Raw genomic sequence first — 20,585 nt, forward strand, 5'->3', positions numbered from 1 at the left:
CTATTAGGATATTCTCAGATTATTTATCTTGTCCTACTGTGATTTAATAGCATCTTCTTTTACTCTCAAGTATCCTGATTTAAATCACCTACCCAGGAACAATATTCACCAGAATCAGCGGGAGTGTTTGTTTAGAATGTAGATTCTTAGGCCTCAGACAGGTAGAATCAAAACTTTGGGGGATCCTGCACAGGCATCTGCATTGTTAACAGGTATCCCAGGAAATTGTGCACACTAAAATTGGTTAGAGAAAACCAGGAAAATGGTTTAAGGGAATTCTAAGTAAAGACACAACTAATCTCGGGGCACCTGGGGGCTCAGTTGGTTAAGCATCCGCCTTCAGCTCAGGTCATGACCTCAGGGTCCTGGGATGGAGTCCCGAATCTGGCTCCTTGCTCGGCGGGGAGCCTGCCACTCCCTCTGCTTGTGCTCTCTCTCTCAAATAAATAAATAAAATCTTAAAAAAAAAAAAGACTCAACTAATCTCAAATAATCAGCACCTTCATTCACCAGTCATCACAAAGTAATAGTTTACAGTTCTCCATGTCCTTTTCCCCCGTCTCTACTATGAGCACATGGAAACAGGAGTTTGGAATTTCTGACTGAAAAAAAGAGGATCTAGAGTAGTGCTTTGCAAACTATTTGTGGGAAGTGCCCCACTCCAACCTCTACCCTGTCCAAACCTGTACTTTGTAAAATGCAGTAAAAATAAATCACTAGAAAAATGATATGCTTAGATGTTGTGCCAATATCAAATTGCTATTTAAGTTTTCAAATGCTCTATTTCTGTACTTACTGAAGTTAATAACAAGTTGTAAACTGAGAGGAATCCACGGACCACATTTTGTGTAACACTGGTTTGGATAAACATGGAGTGAGGGGAACAAGAATAGTACTAAAGTAAAAATTTGATTATGTATGTACACATCTTCAAGCCAAAGTTTAGAGATTTTATTATGTCTAATGTACACATAAGAGGATTTTCAGCTGACTTCACTATTCACAGTGAATGATAATCTTTTCTAAGAACCTAAGTCTCTGACACATTCATTTCCAACCGTTTTTATTAATGGCACACAGGATTTCACTAACAAAAAATACAACAAAACACTATGTGCAAGCAGATGAACAAGCTAAAGTTTTAGCTTCTAACATCTTATCCCTGCTTTAAACTATGAAGTATACGAATTGTAACACAGAGTTTCAGTTCTTGCACCCTTTCAAATTATAAACAAACTACTCAACACCAAGCACTAAAGTTTCCCTTTTTGTTTCTGAGGCTGTATGTCACCTCTTTAAACACTCTTTATGGTCATGCTTCCAAAACAGTGTCTTAGCACAATTTTTCAAATTTCAAAGAAAACGTATTTAAGTGATTTTCAAGGCTAATAAGTAATTCCAGACATTTTATTTGTTCAAAAAATTAAAACAGGCATTTTTAAATGAAAGAATCAAAATGTCAACAGTGTCAGCACTCAATTTGCTTTATTGGTTATATCATATCATAATTGGGGGGGGAGTGGTCCCTTCATTTTTATTTTTTTCTTAAGATTTTATTTATTTATTTGACAGAGAGAGAGACACAGCGAGAGAGGGAACACAAGCAGGGGGAGTGGGAGTGGGAGAAGCAGGCTTCCCACTGAGCAGAGAGCCTGATGCGGGGCTCGATCCCAGGATCCTGGGATCATGACCTGAGCCAAAGGCAAACGCTTAACTGACTGAGCCACCAAGGCTCCATATCTATCAAACATTGAAAGAAGAATTAATGCCAATCCTTCTCAAACTCTTCTAAAAAAGTGGAAGAGGAGGAAACACTCCCCAAATCATTTTCGATGATTCTCTCTCTTACTGCTGCTCCCCCTGCTTGTGCTCTTTCTGACAAATAAATAAAAATCTTAAAAAAAAAATAAATGTTTGATAGAATTCATCAGTGAAGCCTTCTGGTTCTGCCTGGGCTTTTCTTTGTTGGGAGGTTTGTTTTGTTTTGCTTTAAGATTTTATTTATTTGTCAGAGAGAGAGAGAGCACAAGCAGGCGGAGCAGTAGGCAGAGGGAGAGGGAGAAGCAGGCTCCATGCTGAGCAGAGACTCTGACGTGGGGCTCAGTCCCAGGACCCTGGGATCATGATCTGAGTCGAAGGCAGATGCTTAACTAACTAAGCCACCCAGGTGCCCCTGTTGGGAGGTTTTTGATGACTGATTCAATCTCCTTATCTGTTATTGGTCTATTCAGATTTTCTTTCTTTTTTTTTTAAGATTTTATTTATTTATTTGAGAGAGAGAATGAGAGACAGAGAGCATGAGAGGGGGAAGGGTGAGAAGGAGAAGCAGACTCTCTGCTGAGCAGGGAGCCCGATGTGGGACTCGATCCCGGGACTCCAGGATCATGACCTGAGCCGAAGGCAGTCGCTTAACCAACTGAGCCACCCAGGCGCCCCGGTCTATTCAGATTTTCTACTTCATGATTTAGTCTTGGTAGGTTGTATGTTTCTAGGAATTTATCCTTTTTTTTTTTAAGATTCATTTATTTATTTGAGAAAGGGTGGGGGGGCAGAGGAGGAGGGAGAGAATCTCAAGCCGACTCCCTGCTGAGCACAGAGCCTGATGCAGGGCTTGATCTCACCACCCTGAGATCATGACCTGAGATAGAAATCAAGAGTCAGACACTTAACCAACTGAGTCACCCAGGCACCCTAGAATTTATCCATTTCTTCCAGGTTATCCAATCTGTTAGTGTACAAATGTTCACAGTCTCTTAGGATCCTTTGTATTTCTGTTGTATCAGTTGTAATACCTCCTTTTTCATTTCTGCCTTTGAGTCTTCTCTCTTTTTCCTTAGTTTAGCTAAAGTTTGCTAATTTTGTGAATCTTTCCAAAAAACCAGCTCTTAGTTTCATTGATCTTTTCTATTTTTCTGGTCTCTATTTCATTTATTTCTGCTCTGATCTCTGTTATTTCACTGGCAAAAACTGCTGCCTTTATCTGTTGAGCTGGTCACTGTGAATGTCAACTACTCACACTGCATAGCCGCTATTGGTAGCCCCTTCATTCTACTCACTTCTCTGCTCAAATATTACCTCTTCAGGAATCTCTTCCCTGACCATTTTATCTAACCAAAACAGAACCTCTTTGCTCCACACTGTCCAGCTAAAGAGGTTTCTCCATCAATTTTCAGAATAAGTACTTTGAGGTATACTATATGTACATTCATTGTTTAGACGTATGGAAACTAAGTCTGAGCCAGATAACAACTGTTAAATTATATAATTATGCCACCAATTGTTCATTTCAGACACAGTAGACTCCTGCTCAACCGTTCATCCTAAAATTTTTTCTTTCTCAAAGTGTAGTCTGGGGGATCAACAATTTGAAAATCACCTGGAAGCTTGCCAGAAATGCAGACTATCTGCCCTAGCTCAGACCTACTCAAGTCAGATTCTGCATTTTAACAAGATCCCTAGGTGCACATTAGGTCTAAAAAGCACTACCATAATTCACCGATTTTTAGCCCTGACTGAGCATTATACTAACCTGGGGATTTTCTGAAGATATAATGCCCTCATTTTATTTCTAGAAATTCAGACTCAATTGGTTTTAGACTGGTATATTCAAAAAGCTCTCAAGATGTTCTAATGTGCAGGCTAATATACAAATTAAGGTTGACAACCACTGGTCTAATTTGATCATGATAAATACAACTTTTTTCCTAATTTCATATCATTCTAAGTTCTTGTATTTTTTTCAATTCACTCTTCTTTAACTCTAGTCTGCACTAATAAAGTAGCTACTACTCATATGTGGCCATTTAAATTTAAATTAAAATTAAATAAAATTTGGGGTGCCTGGGTGGCTAGGTTGGTTAAGCATCTGTCTTCGCCTCATGTCATGCCGAGGATCGGGCTTCCTGCTCAGCAGGGAGTCTGCTTCTCCCTCTACTGTTCCCCCCCTGCTCAATGATCTCTCTCTCACTTTCTCAAATAAACAGAATCTTTAGAAAATTAAAAATTAAATTTAAAATTTAGCTTCTCAGTTACACTAGCCACATTTCAATGCTCATTAACCTCATGTGCCTAGTGACTACCATATTGGAGAGTATAAATATGGAAGATTTCCATCAGTTCAGGTTATATTCAACAGCACTGCTCTAAAGTATTTACTCGAAAACCACAATGGCATTAAATTTAACTAATACAGTGAGTCAAAGACTAAAAAAACAGAAACAGGGGCTCCTAGCTGACTCTTGATCCTGGGGTCGTGTGAATCCCACATTGTGTGAAGAGATTACATACATACATACATACATACATAAACAAATAAATAAATAACACTGTTCAAATAAGAAAACAGAGTATAAGATTATAAAAAGCAGTTAAAACTAATCTAAAACTAACCTAGGGATGCCTGGGTGGCTCAGTCAGTTAAGCATCTGCCTTCAGCTCAGGTCATGATCCCAGAGTGTTGGGATCGAGTCCCACATTGGGCTCCTTACTCAGTGGGGAGCCTGCTTCTCCCTCTGCCTGCCGCTCCCCTCTGCTTGTGCTCTCTCTCACTTTCTCTCTCTCTCTCTGACAAATAAATAAATAAATAAAATCTTAAAAAAGAAACCTAATCAAACTAAAGTATGATCTAAGAGTAAGGGAATATTTGAACTGAATATAGAGAAAAAGTTGGCATTTTTATAATTAGTTACTAGGCAATCTACAAGTTCTTTCTTTTAGTCCTCCAAAATCAAAATCACAGAAAGATTTTAAGAAATTTCAAAACAGTTTTAGAAATTAGAAAATTGGGTGCTCACTTCGGCATCACATATACTAAAACTGGAATGATACAGAGAAGATTAGCATGGCCCCTGCACAAGGATGACACGCAAATTTGTGAAGCCTTCCATATTTTTCAGATGTAGTGAAAAGAAGGGGCACATGCATCCCAATGTTCATAGAAGCAATGTCCACAATAGCCAAATTGTGGAAGGAGCCGAGAAGTCCTTCAACAGATGAATGGATAAAGAAGTGGTTCATATATACAATGGAATATTACTCAGCATCAGGATGAATACCTACCATTTGTACTGACATGGATGGAGCTGGAGGGGATTATGCTAAGTGAAATAAGTCAAGCAGAGAAAGACAATTATCATATGGTTTCACTCATACGTGGAACATAAGGAATAGTGCAGAAGACCACAGGGGAAGGGAGGGAAAACTAAATGGAAAGAAATCAGAAAGGGAGACAAACCATGAGAGACTCTGGACTCCAGGAAACAAACTGAGAGTTACGGAGGGGAGGGGGTGGGGGGATGAGGTAACCAGGTGATGGGTATTAAGGAGGGCACACGTTGTGATGAGCACTGGGTGTTATATGCAACTAATGAATCACTGAACACTACATCAAAAACTAATAATGTACTATATGTTGGCTAACTGAACATAATAAAAAAGTTAGAAAATTGGGGAGTAGGATGCCCTACGTTAATTTTCATTAATATCACATATTAAACTAAAAGCAGATTGTTACATGCTAAGCCTTAGGCTAGAAACAGCAAAATGTGTTACTAGATAAGCTTTCCAGTCAGTGAAGCATGTGATTCTTGATCTTGGGGTCGTGAGTTCAAGCCCCAAGCTGGGTGTAGGGATTACCTAAAAAAATAAAATGAATAAAAATTGCTGTGAACATTCTTCTACCAGTTACGGTGGATAAAAGCACTCCTCTCTCTTGGGTGTATATCCAGGGGTGGGACTGTAAAGATAGGGGGCAGACATAAATTTTGTCAAACAGTTCACTAAAGGCTTATACTATTTTATTCACACCAGTGAGGTGTGAGGGTTCTAGTTTCTCCATAGCCTTGCTAACATTTGGTATTGGTAAGCTTTTAAATTTTATTCCAAAGTAGTGAGTATATACAGGTATCTCCTTGTGGTTCTAATTTACATATCCGTGATGAATAGTGATGTTGAGCACTTTTCCATCTGTTTATTGGCCATTTAGCTATCTTTTTTGGGACATGCCTAATTAATCTTTTTATCCATTTAAAAATTTACTTAGGGGCGCCTGGGTGGCTCAGTTGGTTGAGTGGCTGCCTTTGGCTCGGGTCATGATCCCATCGAGCCCTTGGTCAGCAGGGAGCCTGCTTCTCCCTCTCCCCAACTTGTGCTCTCTCTCAAATAAATAAATAAAATCTTTAAAATAAATAAATAAATTTAAAAATAAGATAAAAATTTACTTAATATATTATTTCCATTAACTAATAAAAGTTCTTACATATTCTGGGTATGTGTCCTTCATCAGATATATACTTTTTTTCTTAATCATCTTTACTTATAAGCATACAATTTGATGAGTTTTGACAATCATTATAACAGAATTGACTACATAGAAATTCTTTAAACTTTTTTTTTGAAAATATAGAAACTTAATTTCTTTGGGGAAATAATGGATGTATCATAAATTTAACTATTTTCTTACTGGTGGTTAGGCTATTTCAAAAAAAGTTATATACTATTATAAATTATGTTGTTGTAAAAATTCTTGTATATATGTCCTTGTCCAAGTCTGATTATTTCCCTACAATAGATGTGTAACATCTATTTGTGTAACAAATTACCCCAAAACTTAGTGGTTTTCTTTTTTCTTTTTTTCCTTCTCTTTTTAGAGAGGGGCAGAGGGGCAGAGGGGGAGAGAGAATCTTAAGCAGGCCAATGCAGGGCTTGATTTCACAACCCTGAGATCATGACCTGAACCAAAATCAGGAGTCAGACACTTAACCAAATGAGCCACCCAGGCACCCCCAAAACTTAGTGACTTTAAAACAACAATTATTGTTACCTCCCACAGATTCTGTGGACCATGAACTCAGACAGTGGAAACAGTGGAGCTGACTTGTATCTCCTCCATGATGTCTGGGGCTCCACTGGATACTCCACAGCCAGGGGCTGGAATCACCTGAAAGCTCACTCACCCACTCATCCAGTGGTTAACACTGGCTATTGGCTGAAGCTTAGCTCAGGTTTTGGATGAGAATATCTACATGTGGGCTGCTCATGTGACTGAATTCCAAGAACATGGATCCCAAGATAAAGAAAAAGCCAGGAGGAAAAAAAAAGAAAGAAAAAGCCAGGAGGAACCTGTATCCTTTTTATATTCTAGCCTCAGAAGTCACATCATATCACTTCCATGACACTCAACTGGTTGGAACAGTTGCAAGCCTGCCCAAATTCAAGGGGAGAGGATATGGATTCCACCTATTGATGGAGAGTGGCAAAATTTGAGTATGTGAGACTAGAAATATTGCTGTGGCCATTTCTTGAAAAAGAGAACCTGTCATATTTTCTCTATTTCAAAGTAAAAAAAAAAAAGTTACCAATGCCTTTAACAATACCTTTAAATTAAAGCTCTTTTTTAAATTGTCCGTCCTATATTTTCCAAGCTATTACCAAATGAGAATATTTATTCAATTACAGGGAAAACATTAAACTAGATACATTCCCAAATGTTTCAAAAATAATTTAGGGTGCTATATTAGAAGTTGCATAAACTATTTTCTGATTTGCTAGTTAAAAAAATCAGCATTTTTTTCTTCTAAATAAACGAAGGGATAAAAATGCAAAAATAAACTATTGCTATAAAGCAAATATTTTAAAAATACTTGGTTCAAAATAAAATGTCAAGTTCCCAGTTTAAAATGAAGACATCATGGTACTAAAGATTTTCAAGGAGCGCCTGGGTGGCTCAGTTGTTAAGCGTCTGCCTTCGGCTCAGGTCATGATCCCAGGGTCCTGGGATTGAGCCCCACATCGGACTCCCTGCTCAGTGGGAAGCCTGCTTCTCCCTCTCCCACTCCCCCTGCTTGTGCTCCTGCTCTTGCTGTGTCTATCTCTGTCAAATAAATAAATAAAAAGTCTTAAAAAAAAAAAAAGATTTTCAAGTCAAGCTTTATTCACTTGGAATCCTAGACTTAGAAGTTGAGGTTGATTTCAAGATTATGCAACTCTGAGATCAAACTTTGCCTTGTGTGCACATCTTCCATTTCAGTTCCTTCCCAATACCAGGAAAGGTGTTTCTGGAATGATTTTTTTTCACACCACTGTTTAAACAGAAACTCTCTTGAGATGGTTGATAACCACATCCAAATTACATTTTGGACACTGCAAGGAAAATAACATAACAAAATATCTGTCTTTACTTCTCCTCTCTCCTCAAAAGTATAGTAAGTAATAAACTATTTTCATTGCCAAGCAAATCAAATAATGATTTTCTATATTCTCTAAAAATTCACATAGAGGCGCCTGGGTGGCTCAGTCGTTAAGTGTCTCCCTTAGGCTCAGGTCATGATCTCAGGGTCCTGGGATTGAGCCCCACATCATGCTCCCTGCTCAGCAGCCTGCTTCTCCCTCTCCCACTCCCCCTGCTTGTGTTCCTGCTCTCGCTCTCTCTCTCTCTGTCAAATAAATAAATAACCTTAAAAAAAAAATTCACATAGCAAGGGGTGCCTGGGTGGCTTAGTCGGTTAGGTGTCTACCTTCAGCTCAGGTCATGATATCATGGGTCCGGGGATAGAGCCCTGTGTCAGGCTCCCTGCTCAGCAAGGAGTCGGCTTCTCCTTCTCCCTCTGCCCCTCCCCACCCTCTGCCCTCCCCACCGTTCAGGCTCTCTCTTTCTCAAATAAATAAAATTAGAAAAAAAAAGATTCACATAGCAAGAGAGGCGCCTTGGTGGCTCATTCAGTTAAGTGGCCGACTCTTGATTTCAGCTCAGATCATGATCTCAGGGTCGTGGGATTGAGCCCTGGGTCGGGCTCCACACAGTTTAGAGTCTGCTTGTCCCTCTTCCTCTGTTTCTCCCCCTAATTGCATGCTCTCTCTCTCTCAAATAAATAAATAAATAAAATCTTTAAAAAATTTTACATAGCAAGAGAACCAAGTCTATCAGTGTTTCAGCAGAAAGGCACTGCACTGAGGTCTGATATCAGTCTGTACCTTCAGCTGAAACATTCTGGCATGATAGTACAAGAAACCAGGAGAAAATGTAAGAGGAGGCACAGAGTGCTCTGTTTTACTACATCTAGAATGTTCCTTTAAGACCTCTTTTTTGGGGTGGGGAGCACCCAAGTGGCTCAGGCAGTTAAGTGTCTAACCTTGGTTTTCGGCTCAGGTCATGATCTTGAGTCATGAGATCCAGCCGCATCAGGGCTCTGCCCTCAGGAGTCTGCTTAAGATTCTCTCCCTCTCCCTCTCCCTTTGGCCTTCCCCCTGCTCACATACACATGCTCTCTCTCTCTCAAAGATAAATGAATTATTAAAAAAAAAAAAAAGTGGAGATTACTTAATAAAACTTAGAAGAAAAAAAAAAAGAAAAAGACCTCTTTTCAAAGCATTTTCTTCTCTTGAGCTGCTATCCGGCATAGAGATATAAAGATGCCAGAGCCAGGGCATCCTATCCCAAGCAATAAGACAGAAGAGCCAGTGGAAATACTGATATCCTTGGCCCATTGATGATAATAATAAACAGTGAAAACTCAGCTGTCAGGGACCCTTAGGGAGTGAGTCAATCTGGACAATGGAGTTTTTTTGTTTTTTTTTTAACTATTCATTAAATACTGATTATGAACCTATATCAATACATATATACACACAAATATATATACATACATATATATGTACAATTTTGAAAATAAAAGAAACATTTATGAATCTAAAACTCATACAGAGTGAAGTCATTTTTTTTTTTTAAGATTTATTTTATTTTACAGAGAGTGTGTGCATGCTGGGGGGGATGCAGAGAGAGGAAGAAAGAGAATCTCAAGCAGGCTCCCCTCTGAGCATGGGGCTCAATTCCACGACCCTGAGATCATAACCTGAGCTGAAATAAGAGTTGGTTGCCCTAACAACTGAGCCACTCCGGTGCCCCAGTGAAGTCATTTTTAAAGGTTAGGATACAAAAAACTACTTGGCAATATATAATATGTCAAATGCCTCTTACTTAAAATCTACAAGTGTTCCAGTGTTAACTCTACTTAAAAATAAATCCATACACGAGGATCTAAACTGTGACTAAAGAATACATTAAAATAGGCACTAGGGATATATACCCAAGTATTAGCGCTGGGTAACAAACAAGATTCTAAATTATTTTATTCTTCTTACTTTCCTATTTTTTTAAACTTTTTCCAATGACTGTATTACTTTTATAATCAGATAAAAACATATACTTAAGAAGTCAGTATATATAATTATTTCATATACTATATGATTATAATGATATTCTTTTAACTGAACAATAAAAACTGGAAGAAAATGATGAAAAGTATAAGGAAGAGTGTTTGGACTACAGATGGGTTTGGTTTTTTTCTATCTACTTTGCCCTACATTCCAATTTTTCCAAGTTTTTATAGACTTTATTGAAAGAAAAGTAACAGATGCAAAGGCCAAAAAAAAGCAACCCCATTGACAATAGCTTTCCTTATGGTAAACAGTTTTATACATAAATAATACTTTTCTCAGATCAGCAGAGCTGTATCCCAAACCAATCCTTACCAGTAATACTGAAAAATTCAACCTCAAACTTAAGTTACACCTAAAACCACCAAGAGTTACTAAAATGACACAGAGGCTTATGCTTCAACACATTAAAAAGACATTATGGTAGGCAGGAGGTAGGCCCCCCAAGATTTCTGGCCCATGCTATACACACATCTTCTCCCAATTATTCCAGCAAACAATAATGTAGGTACTGCTGTGAAGGAAGTCTGCAAACATAATTAAAGTCCCAAATCAGGTGACCTTTAAATAAGATTATCCAGGTGGGCTGGATCTAATCAATTAAATCTGGATCTAGAGGTAACATGTAAGATTTCAGAGATTTGAAGTATAAGAGGAATTTCATTTGCAAGTTGTGCATTGTTGGCTTCAAGATAGAGGGGACCATGTAGCAAGGAATGCAGGCAGCCTCTAGGAGTAACCCCTGGTTGACAGCCAGCCAAAAATAGGGACTTCATTCTTACTACCACAAGGATTTGCCAACAACCTCAATGAGCTTTTAGCAGATTCTTTCCCAGAGGCTCCACATGAAAACTCAGCCTGTTGGGCACTTTGACTTCAGCCTTTGATACCCTGAGCAGAGAAGTCCACACCATGATTGGACTTTTGACCCACAAAATTTTGAGCTAAAAATTGGTGGTTGTTTTTAACCTCTGGGTTTGTGGTAATTTGTTACATAGCAATAGAAAACTAATGCAGAATTCTTAAAGTCAAAATTCTTTTCTAAGGCCTTTTAACAATTTGCAAATACAGTTTTAAATACACAAGAAACTAACACAAGCTGTCTCTTAGAATTGCAACAGAAGTCACAACTTATAACTGTGCTATGACTCATAAAACAGATAAACTGATAAACAGATAAACTGAACCAAACCAAACCACAACATGCATCACAGACTAAACTCAAAATCCTTTTTTTTTCCTTCATTTTTCTCCTTTATCTACTTTACCCACCCACCCCCACCTACCTCCTCTCTGGCAATCACCAGTTTATTTTCTATTTTTTTGTTTGTTCACTTGTTTTTGTTTTTTAGATTCCACATACAAGTAAAATCATATGGTATTTGTCTTTCACTATCTAGCTTATTTCACTTAGCATGATACCCTCTAGGTCCAACCATGTTGTCTCAAATGGCAAGATCTAATTTCTTTTTTATGGCCAATATTCCTGTGTGTGTGTGTGTCTCTCTGTGTGTGTGTGTGTGTGTGTGTGTGTGTGTACCCCACTTCTTCTTTATCCATTCATCTATTGATGGACACTTAGATTTAGACTGCTTACATATCCTGGCTATTATAAATATGCTGCAATAAACATAGGGATACATACATCTTTTCAAATTGGTGTTTTCATTTTCTTTGGGTAAACAGCCAGTAGTGGAATTACTGGATCATTTGGTATTTCTATTTTTAACCTTCTGAGGAACCTCCATACTGTTCTCCATTGTGGTTATACCAATTTACATTTCCTCCAACAGCGCACAAGGGTTCCCTTTTCTCCAAATCCTTGCCAATGCTGGTTATTTCTTATGTTTTTTTATTTAAACCATTTGACAGGTGTGAGGTGATATTTCATTGTGTTTTTTTTATTTGCATTTCCCTGATGATCGGTGATGCTGAAGCATTTTATCATGTGTCTGTTGGCCATCTGTATGTCTTCTTTGGAAAAATGTCTATTCACGTCCTCTGCCCATTTTTTTAATCAGATCTTTTTTGGTGTTGAGTTCAAACTCTTTTTCACACCAAACTTCAAATCCATACGTTCCAAGATAACACCTCACCCAAACTAATTTAATAGTAACTGCACAGACACTAGATCTGATCTTATATTAGAACCTCATGAGTTCTAGCAACTCATCTAGTGTACAAATTCTAATTAATCCTTGCTCGGATTACAAACTTCCACCCTAAAATCTAACAACAGTCCCTAATCTAACAACAGTCCTCGATGAGCAGGTTTTCCTAATTGTCCCCCTCTTCTGAGAGGATCCCTCATTCCTCTGGTTCTCTCTGCTTATTGCCACAAGTTAAATAAACCTAAGTCTTTTTTTGGGCGCCTGGGTGGCTCAGTTGGTTAAGCGACTGCCTTCAGCTCAGGTCATGATCCTGGAGTCCCGGGATCGAGTCCCGCATCGGGCTTCCTGCTCAGCAGGGAGTCTGCTTCTCCCTCTGACCCTCTTCCCTCTCGTGCTTTCTATCTCTCATTCTCTCTCTCTCTCAAATAAATAAAATCTTTAAAAAAAAAAAAAAACCTAAGTCTTTTTTTCTTAACTACAAATAAATCCTTGATGATCTTTGGTTTATGGGTGTCCCATTTAACAACTGGCATTTCCACTAAGATTCAGCTGACCTCCTTGTTTCTGGGAAGACGTATAGCTTTGTCATAGTGTGCACGTATGTGACCATTTGATTTCCACCTGCTTAAGGCTACCCTGCCTGCAAAAGTGAAGTATCTGAGCTTCAGTAATTTTGTTGAGCACTTCAGGATCAAGGTGAAAGTTGGGTTCTCTGGCTGTAAGTCTTACCAGATTATCCTGTTCATGAGTGAAATTTGACTTCTACCCAATTAACAGCATTCCTATCATCTGCCTGCATGTTGAGTATCTTTTTTATTGTTGTTGTTTAAATAAGCTCTACACCCAGCATGGGGCTTGGACTCATGACCATGAGATCAAGAGTCACATGCTCCACTGACTGAGCCAGGCAGGCAGCCCTTGTTCAGTATCTTGAGTGTCATTCATCTATAAGAGGAAGTGCACAGCAGAGAACAGACATAGGCCTAATAAGTCTATCTTCCAGCCAGCTCTAAAAGCTGACAAGTTCAGAAGGTCTCATCAGACTAGCATCTTTACCTAAATTTTGTATTAGGTCTGTTTTCTAAAACCTCCTAAGGACTTTCCTTAGTCCTTATAATCTTGAGATATGTTTTGCTTAGTTCTGTCTACCTAGAGCAAAGGTTCTGACAAGTCCTCAGTTGATGACAGCTGATCTTTGGTGTCACTTCCGGTCTTGGGGAAATAGGTGGTTGCAAAAGCACCATCCTTACTACAGGTCATTTGAGAGTTTTCTCAGTCTAAATCATGTCCACTCTGTGCCTCCTCTATCTACTTCTTTCAGGTTTTCAGATTATGAATATAACTCAACAAATGGCATAATTTCACCAAGAAAAAATTCTGAATTATAAATGTCCTCTTGGGGAACTACTGACATGAACAAGATTATCTGAGAGGCACCTTGAAAGAAAAGAGGAGCTGTGCCTGGGTGGCACTTGAGTTGGTTAAGTAACCAACTCTTGATTTCGACTCAGGTCAAGATCTCAGGGTCATGAGATGGAGCCCGGAATCGGGTTCATGCTCAGCGGGGAGTCTGCTTGAGATTCTCTCTCCCTCTCTCCCTCTGCCCCTCCCCTCCCGCACTCTCTCTGTTTCTCTCTAAAAATAAATAAATCTTGGGATGTCTGGGTGGCTCAGGGTCCTGGGATCAAGTCCAGCATTGAGCTCCCTGCTCAGCGGGGACCTGCTTCTTCCTCTGCCCACCACTCCCCCTGCTTGTGCTCTCTTTCTCTCTGACAAATAAATAAATAAAATCTTTAAAAAAATAATAAATATTTTTAAAAAAAGGAAACAATTCTGACTATCCAATGGTCTGCATTCCTTAACATAAGGAAATTTCTAATTCAAATTCTAAAACTGCCTCCCTCAAAGAATTCCCAAACCCTAAGAGAAAAAGGAGAAAGTTTAGGATCATCTGTGTGGTTCAGTCAGTTGGGCATCCAACTCTTGATTTCAGCTCAGGTCACGGTCTCAGGATCCTGAGATGGAGCCCCACGTGGGGCTCTGTGCTCAGCAGGGAGTCTGCTTCTCTCCCTATCCCTCTGCCCCTCCCCCCTATTCACATGCTCTCTCACTCTCTCTTTCTAAGCTAGATAAATAAATCTTTTTTATTTTTAAAGGAGAAAGTTCATTGAAAAAAAAATCAGCCTTGTATAGGTCTCCCTATCAATTAGTCCATATTTTGATGTGCCTTGGAGATGCAAAACCCGGGAAAGGCTAATTGGCATCACCCTAAAAAGAATTTAGAGATTAATCCTTAAGAAATAATGAAAAGGGGGCACCTGGGTGGCTCAGTCAGTTGAGTGTCTGCCTTCAGCTCAAGTCATGATCTCGGGGTCCTGGGATCCAGCCCTGCATCGGGCTCCCTGCTCAGCAGGGAGTCTACTTCTCCCTCTCCCTCTGCCACTCCCCTGCTTGTGCTCTCTCTCTCTCTCAAATAAATGAATATCTTAAAAAAAAAAAGAAAAAAGAAACAATGAAAAGCCCTCCTAATTTTTAACTGTCTGGAAGTTATGAGATTATTCTGGTGGTAGAAATTTCTAACACCTTCGGAAATCCCCTTTCACTTGGCCCTTAACTGTAACATTGTCTTGCAGTTATACTGATTTTGAAGGAATGTAAAAGAATATGTATGAAGACAAGGGAATGAGAATGCATAGTATCAGATGTGTTTTTGTTTATCTATAAATAAAGAGAATAATTTTGCCTTAAGTAAGAAATGTGTGTTTCACCATAAAAAAGAAATGGTAATTATATGGTGTTATACATTGTTAGCTAATCCTATGGTGGTAATCATTTTGCAAAACATACAGGTGTATCAAATCAACAATTGCACACCTTGGGCGCCTGGGTGGCTCAGATGGTTAAGCGTCTGCCTTCGGCTCAGGTCATGATCCCAGAGTCCTGGGATCGAGTCCCGCATCGGGCTCCCTGCTCCTTGGGAGCCTGCTTCTCCCTCTGCTTCTCTCTCTCTCTCTCTCTCTCTGTCTCTCATGAATAAATAAATAAAATCTTAAAAAAAAAAACAATTGCACACCTTAAATTACATGTTACATGTCAATTATATCTCAGTAAAACTGGAAAAAAAGAGAAATTTCTGGTTGCACCAAGATGTGAAAGAACATAGTGAAAAAAAATTTGACAGTATACTATAAGGGTATAAGGTCTGAGAGTAAGTACACTTTATTTGTCTGGGTTTGTAATAGCTACAAAAAAGAATTTGAAGGGAGGAATAAAATATGTTAAAATTTTTGACAAAATTGGTCAAATATGAGAGGTTTATCATAAAAATAAACAAAATAATAGCTTAAAAATAAGGGCTTATAAATCATTTTAATGTAAATTCTTCATGAATAATAAATGGAGTAAAACTAGAATTTAATTTCCTTTTTGTCAAAAAAGCAAAGCTATTTTGTGCCCAGATAAGACATCCCTTAAATCATCAAAATATTGTGTTAACTCTCTGTGCTTTTTGAAATACTCATAAATCTTTTTTTTAAGTTCTTTACTTTTGGGGAAAAGTTAACATTCCTAATAATCACTGTTTTTAAAGATACTGCCTGGGGGCACCTGGCTGGCTCAGTCAGCGTGCATTCGACTCTTGATCTTGGAGATGTGAGTTTGAGCACCACGTTGGAGGTAGAGATTACTTAAAAAAATTTAAAAATACAATCTAAAAAAAATTAAATAAAGATACTGCCTATAACTATTTCTTTGGATAGTTATGACTTACATTTTGTCAAACAATTCCTTTTGAATTTGTTCTTCTCTAAATTCAGTATAATAAAACTATTAAGATGTTTCTCACACCTACAATATCTTTGGGTTTATAAATGATCATGAGGCAACATAAAGATCTGGTCCCTCACCTTATTAAAAATGTTTTTAGGGGAGCCTGGGTGGCTCAGTCGGTTAAGCATCTGCCTTTGGCTCAGGTCATGATCCCAAGGTCCTGGAATGGAGCCCCGCATCTGGATCCCTGCTCAGTGGGAAGCCTGCTTCTCCCTCTCCCACTCCTGCTTGTATTCCCTCTCTCGCTGTGTCTCTCTCTGTCAAATAAATAAATAAAATCTTAAAAAAAAAAGTAAATATGCTTCAGTGTTTCTGTATTTTTCAGGTTAAAGGAAAAAAACATTCATACACAAAGACTGACACAACAGCCGTCTACAAAAAGATTTTATCTCTAGGCTTAAATGAGCTTGTATTGGTGAAATTCATAATACATTTTATAGAATAAACCCAAGGCCTGGAGATATGTCAATTTCCTTTGGTCACAGCATGTTCTTACTTCAGGATAATCAGCGACTAACTCTTTATAAAACTGATTATGTACTTTAGTAGAAGATTCCACTCTCTTCCATTCTGACAATGCTGGTTAATAAACCAAAGCCTAGACTCAACATCCACAAGTGGTTTCTGCTTCTTCCTTACATTCATCTAAAGTAGCCAGCTGTAATCTAAAGATCAGGAATTGAACTTTGTAGGGATGTATCAAAAGAACTTCTGTAAAGGTATGTATCATGCACTCATAACTATTGATACTACAGAGAATAAATTATGTGTATTGCTGGCATCATCACTATGGTCAAACATTGTGGCTGAGTCTAGATTTGCAGAACTGTTTTGGTCCAAAAGCAGAAGACAATGTAAATAGAGTATTTACTTTTAAGATCATTAGAACACAACCTATGAGATGCCAGAAACCACTGATTACCATCTACTTTGCATGATTTTGCCCTTTATTCTCTTGGCTATTTTCTTCTCTCTCTGCTAGTTCAAGATTCCAGATGTCAATAAACACCCTGCCCTTTATTCTTAGTACTACCAAGACCTTTATCCTTGACAATCACCACATATAGGACTAATTCTTCAGACACTGACAAGGTGAATAATCCACATCCAAAATTAAAGGGGAAAAAATGACTTGGTTAATAAAGGAAGATCCAAAGAGATGTGGAATATATAGAACATTATTTCAAACTTTAATAGTAACTCTTGTTTGAGGTTTTGTTTGTTGCAAATGCCATGTGTGTGTTATCTCCGGGTTTTAAATGCTATAGTCACATATTATCATGCTAGATGATTTAACAAATAAATGATCATCTAAGAAACAGATCAAAGTGGACTAGTGCTTATAAAGGTCAAAATTACTCACATCAAAAGCTTGATAAACATTCACAACCTAACAATGATACAGATCTTGATTGATCACTTCCCCTAAATGTTAAGTCCTCCAACTTTGTTAACAAATGATCAAAAGCAGAGACTGCGAATTGAAAGAGAAACCACAAATTGCTCACACTCAGAAAAACACTATGATTTATAAAACAGATAAACTGAACCAAACCAAACCACAATGTGCTTTACATACTATCCGAGCTCAAATCTTTTTAAACATTAGCTATATTCCAATACCAGAGACAAATTGATATAACCGTAACTCCTGAGGGACTCTTGTGTTCTAAAGATAAAACCACTGACTATTTCAGCAACTCACCTAAATTAGATTCTAGCCAATCCCCACCCAAACTACTAATTTCCACCCTAAAAATCACTTTATGACTAACCCCAGCTCCTAAAACCTTTTGTATCTTCTTTGCTAACTCCCTCCTTCTGAGATGCCCCCCACTTATTCTGGTGTGTGTTATTCCCTGCTGTAGCAAGCTAAATAAATGTGAACTTGTATTTGACTATAGATAAGTTCCTAGTGGCCTTTGACGGTAGGCTTTAACATCCTCAAGGCAGACAACTGAGCCCAGAATTAGGAATAGGAAGAAGACTTTATGCTATATACCTTTTAAAATTTTGTACCATGTTATTGTATTACCTATTTAAAAGAACAGAGAATCTACAAATGTATATAACTCTATTACAAATGAGTCAACCAACAGTGATACTACCAATATCCAATCAGCTGCAACTCATCCAGGAATCAGAGCATTGTTGGCTATCAGCAGATAGAATTCACTACCTGTTTCAAAAAGGCTAAAAAGAGGGACGCCTGGGTGGCTCAGTCAGTTACACGGCTGCCTCCGGCTCAGGTCTTGAATCCAGAGTCATGGGATCAAGCTCCGCATCTGGCTCTCTACTCAGCAGGGAGCCTGCTTCTCCCTCTCTCTCCACCTGCTGCTCTGCCTACTTGTGCTCTTTCTGTGTGTGTAAAATAAATAAATAAATAAAATCTTAAAAAATTTTTTAAAAAAGGCTAAAAAGATTCCAGACCATTAATGGATCATCAATGGGTTATCAACAGATCTTTGTGTCAAAATTCAAAATCTCTTCCTATTTGGAAGCTAAATCTAAATCAGCCATCAGTCAGAAGTGATAATTAGCTTTGCATCTTATGTGGACAAATTTTTATTATACAATGTGGAACAGCATAATGAGTACCCACAGAGCAACAATTATCAACCTTCTGCTAATCTTCAAACTATTCTTTTTTTTTTAAGATTTTACTTATTTTTTGACAGAGCGACACAGCGAGAGAGGGAACACAAGCAGGGGGAGTGGGAGAGGGAGAAGCAGGCTTCCTGCTGAGCAGGGAACCCGATGCGGGGCTCGATCCCAGGACCCTGGAATCATGACCTGAGCCGAAGGCAGACACTTAACAACTGAGCCACCCAAGTGCCCCCAAACTATTCTTAAAGACTTCTCTAAATCAAAGATACTACATTATAACTCAATGCAAAAGGTTTTTTTTCTAAGATTTTATTTATTTATTCGACAGAGACACAGCGAGAGAGGGAACACAAGCAGTGGGAGTGGGAGAGGGAGAAGCAGGCTTCCTGCCGAGCAGGGAGCCCAATGCAGGACTTGATCCCAGGACCCTGGGATCATGACCTGAACCGAAGGCAGATGCTTAACGACTGAGCCACCCAGGCGCCCCGCAAAAGATTTTTTTTTAAATTAAAGAGTACGGGTGCACCTTGATCTTGGGGTCGTGAGTTCAAGCACCATGGTGGGCATGAAGCCTACTTAAAATTTAAAAAAATAATAATCTAGAAAAAAACCACAGAGCACAAAAAACAATAGCTACCACAAAACAAAAACAAATCTCTTAGAATGCCAAAGACAACAATTTAAAATTTTGGTATATATCCTAACATTTTAAATATTTAAACATACTATTTTATAATTAGTTATATTATACAATCCTGTAATCTGTCTTTTGAATTTTGTAGCAAATTACTAAAATTTTCTCATATCAACAAATATTCTTCTATAATTTTCAGACTCTGCATCACAGAGTAATATAATTCACCTAACCTATATTAAACATTGCAGTTATTTTTTCTTTGCTATTATGAATAATGTAGCAACAAATATCTTTGTTCACACATTATAAGTTCACATGTTTATCAACCATTTAAATGTATTCATTTATAAATTATCTATAAACATCTTATCCTTTGCTCATTTTTCTTCTTCTGTGATTTCTGGTTATGTATAAAAAGATGACTAACAACATGCCCACATATTAAAGCTAGCAGTATGGGGCGCCTGGGTAGCTCAGCTGGTTAGGCTGCTGCCTTCAGCTCAGGTCATGATCCCAGGGTCCTGGGATTGAGGCCCATGTCGGGCTCCTTGCTCAGCAGGGAGCCTGCTTCTCCCCTGCCTGCTGTTCCCCCTGCTTGTGCTTGCTCTCTGGCTCTCTCTGTGTCAAATAAATAAATAAAATCTTAAAAAAAAATAAAGCTAGCAGTAAAGTGCAAATATTTTTTCCCTAAAGCACATTTTTAAAAGGAATTTCAACTCCAAGCAATGTTTTTTTATTTTTATTTTTTTAAAAGATTTTATTTATTTATTTGTCAGAGAGAGCACAAGCAGGGGGAACAGCATGCAGAGGGAGAAGCAGGCTCCCTGCAGAGCAAGGAGCCTGATGCGGGACTGGATCCCTGAGCCAAAGGCAGATGCTGAACCAACAGAGCCACCCAGGCATCCCTATTTTTTTTTATTTTTTATTGTTATGTTAATCACCATATATTACATCATTAGTTTTTGGTCCTATTTTTTTTTTTTTAAGTAATCTCTACACCCAATATGGGGCTCCAATTCATGACCCCGAGGATCAAGAGTTGTATGCTTTTCCTCTTTTTTTTTTTAAGATTTTATTTGTCAGAGAGAGAAAGCACAAGTGGGGGAGCGGCAGAGGGAGAAGCAGGCCTGTGAATAGTGAGCAACTTGTGGCTCTATCATAAAAGAGAACAGGGATTTTAAAAAATAATA

At 38.4% G+C, this 20,585-nt stretch overlaps 1 protein-coding gene and 1 non-coding gene across 5 annotated transcripts in view; one reads left to right on the forward strand and one right to left on the reverse strand.

The window, feature by feature from the left end:
* The window catches only part of PPP3CC (protein phosphatase 3 catalytic subunit gamma), a 100,039-nt gene that overhangs the window by 67,070 nt on the left and 12,384 nt on the right, over positions 1–20,585 (reverse strand). The window lies entirely within an intron of this gene.
* Positions 4,786–4,892, forward strand: LOC112826279 (U6 spliceosomal RNA). The gene has a single exon (XR_003208890.1). It is a non-coding gene; the product is annotated as a U6 spliceosomal RNA (small nuclear RNA).

The sequence above is a fragment of the Callorhinus ursinus genome, unplaced genomic scaffold (genome assembly GCF_003265705.2).
Source record: "Callorhinus ursinus isolate GAN/ISIS: 27379988/994484 unplaced genomic scaffold, GSC_fseal_2.0 scaffold4, whole genome shotgun sequence".
NCBI lineage: Eukaryota > Metazoa > Chordata > Mammalia > Carnivora > Otariidae > Callorhinus > Callorhinus ursinus.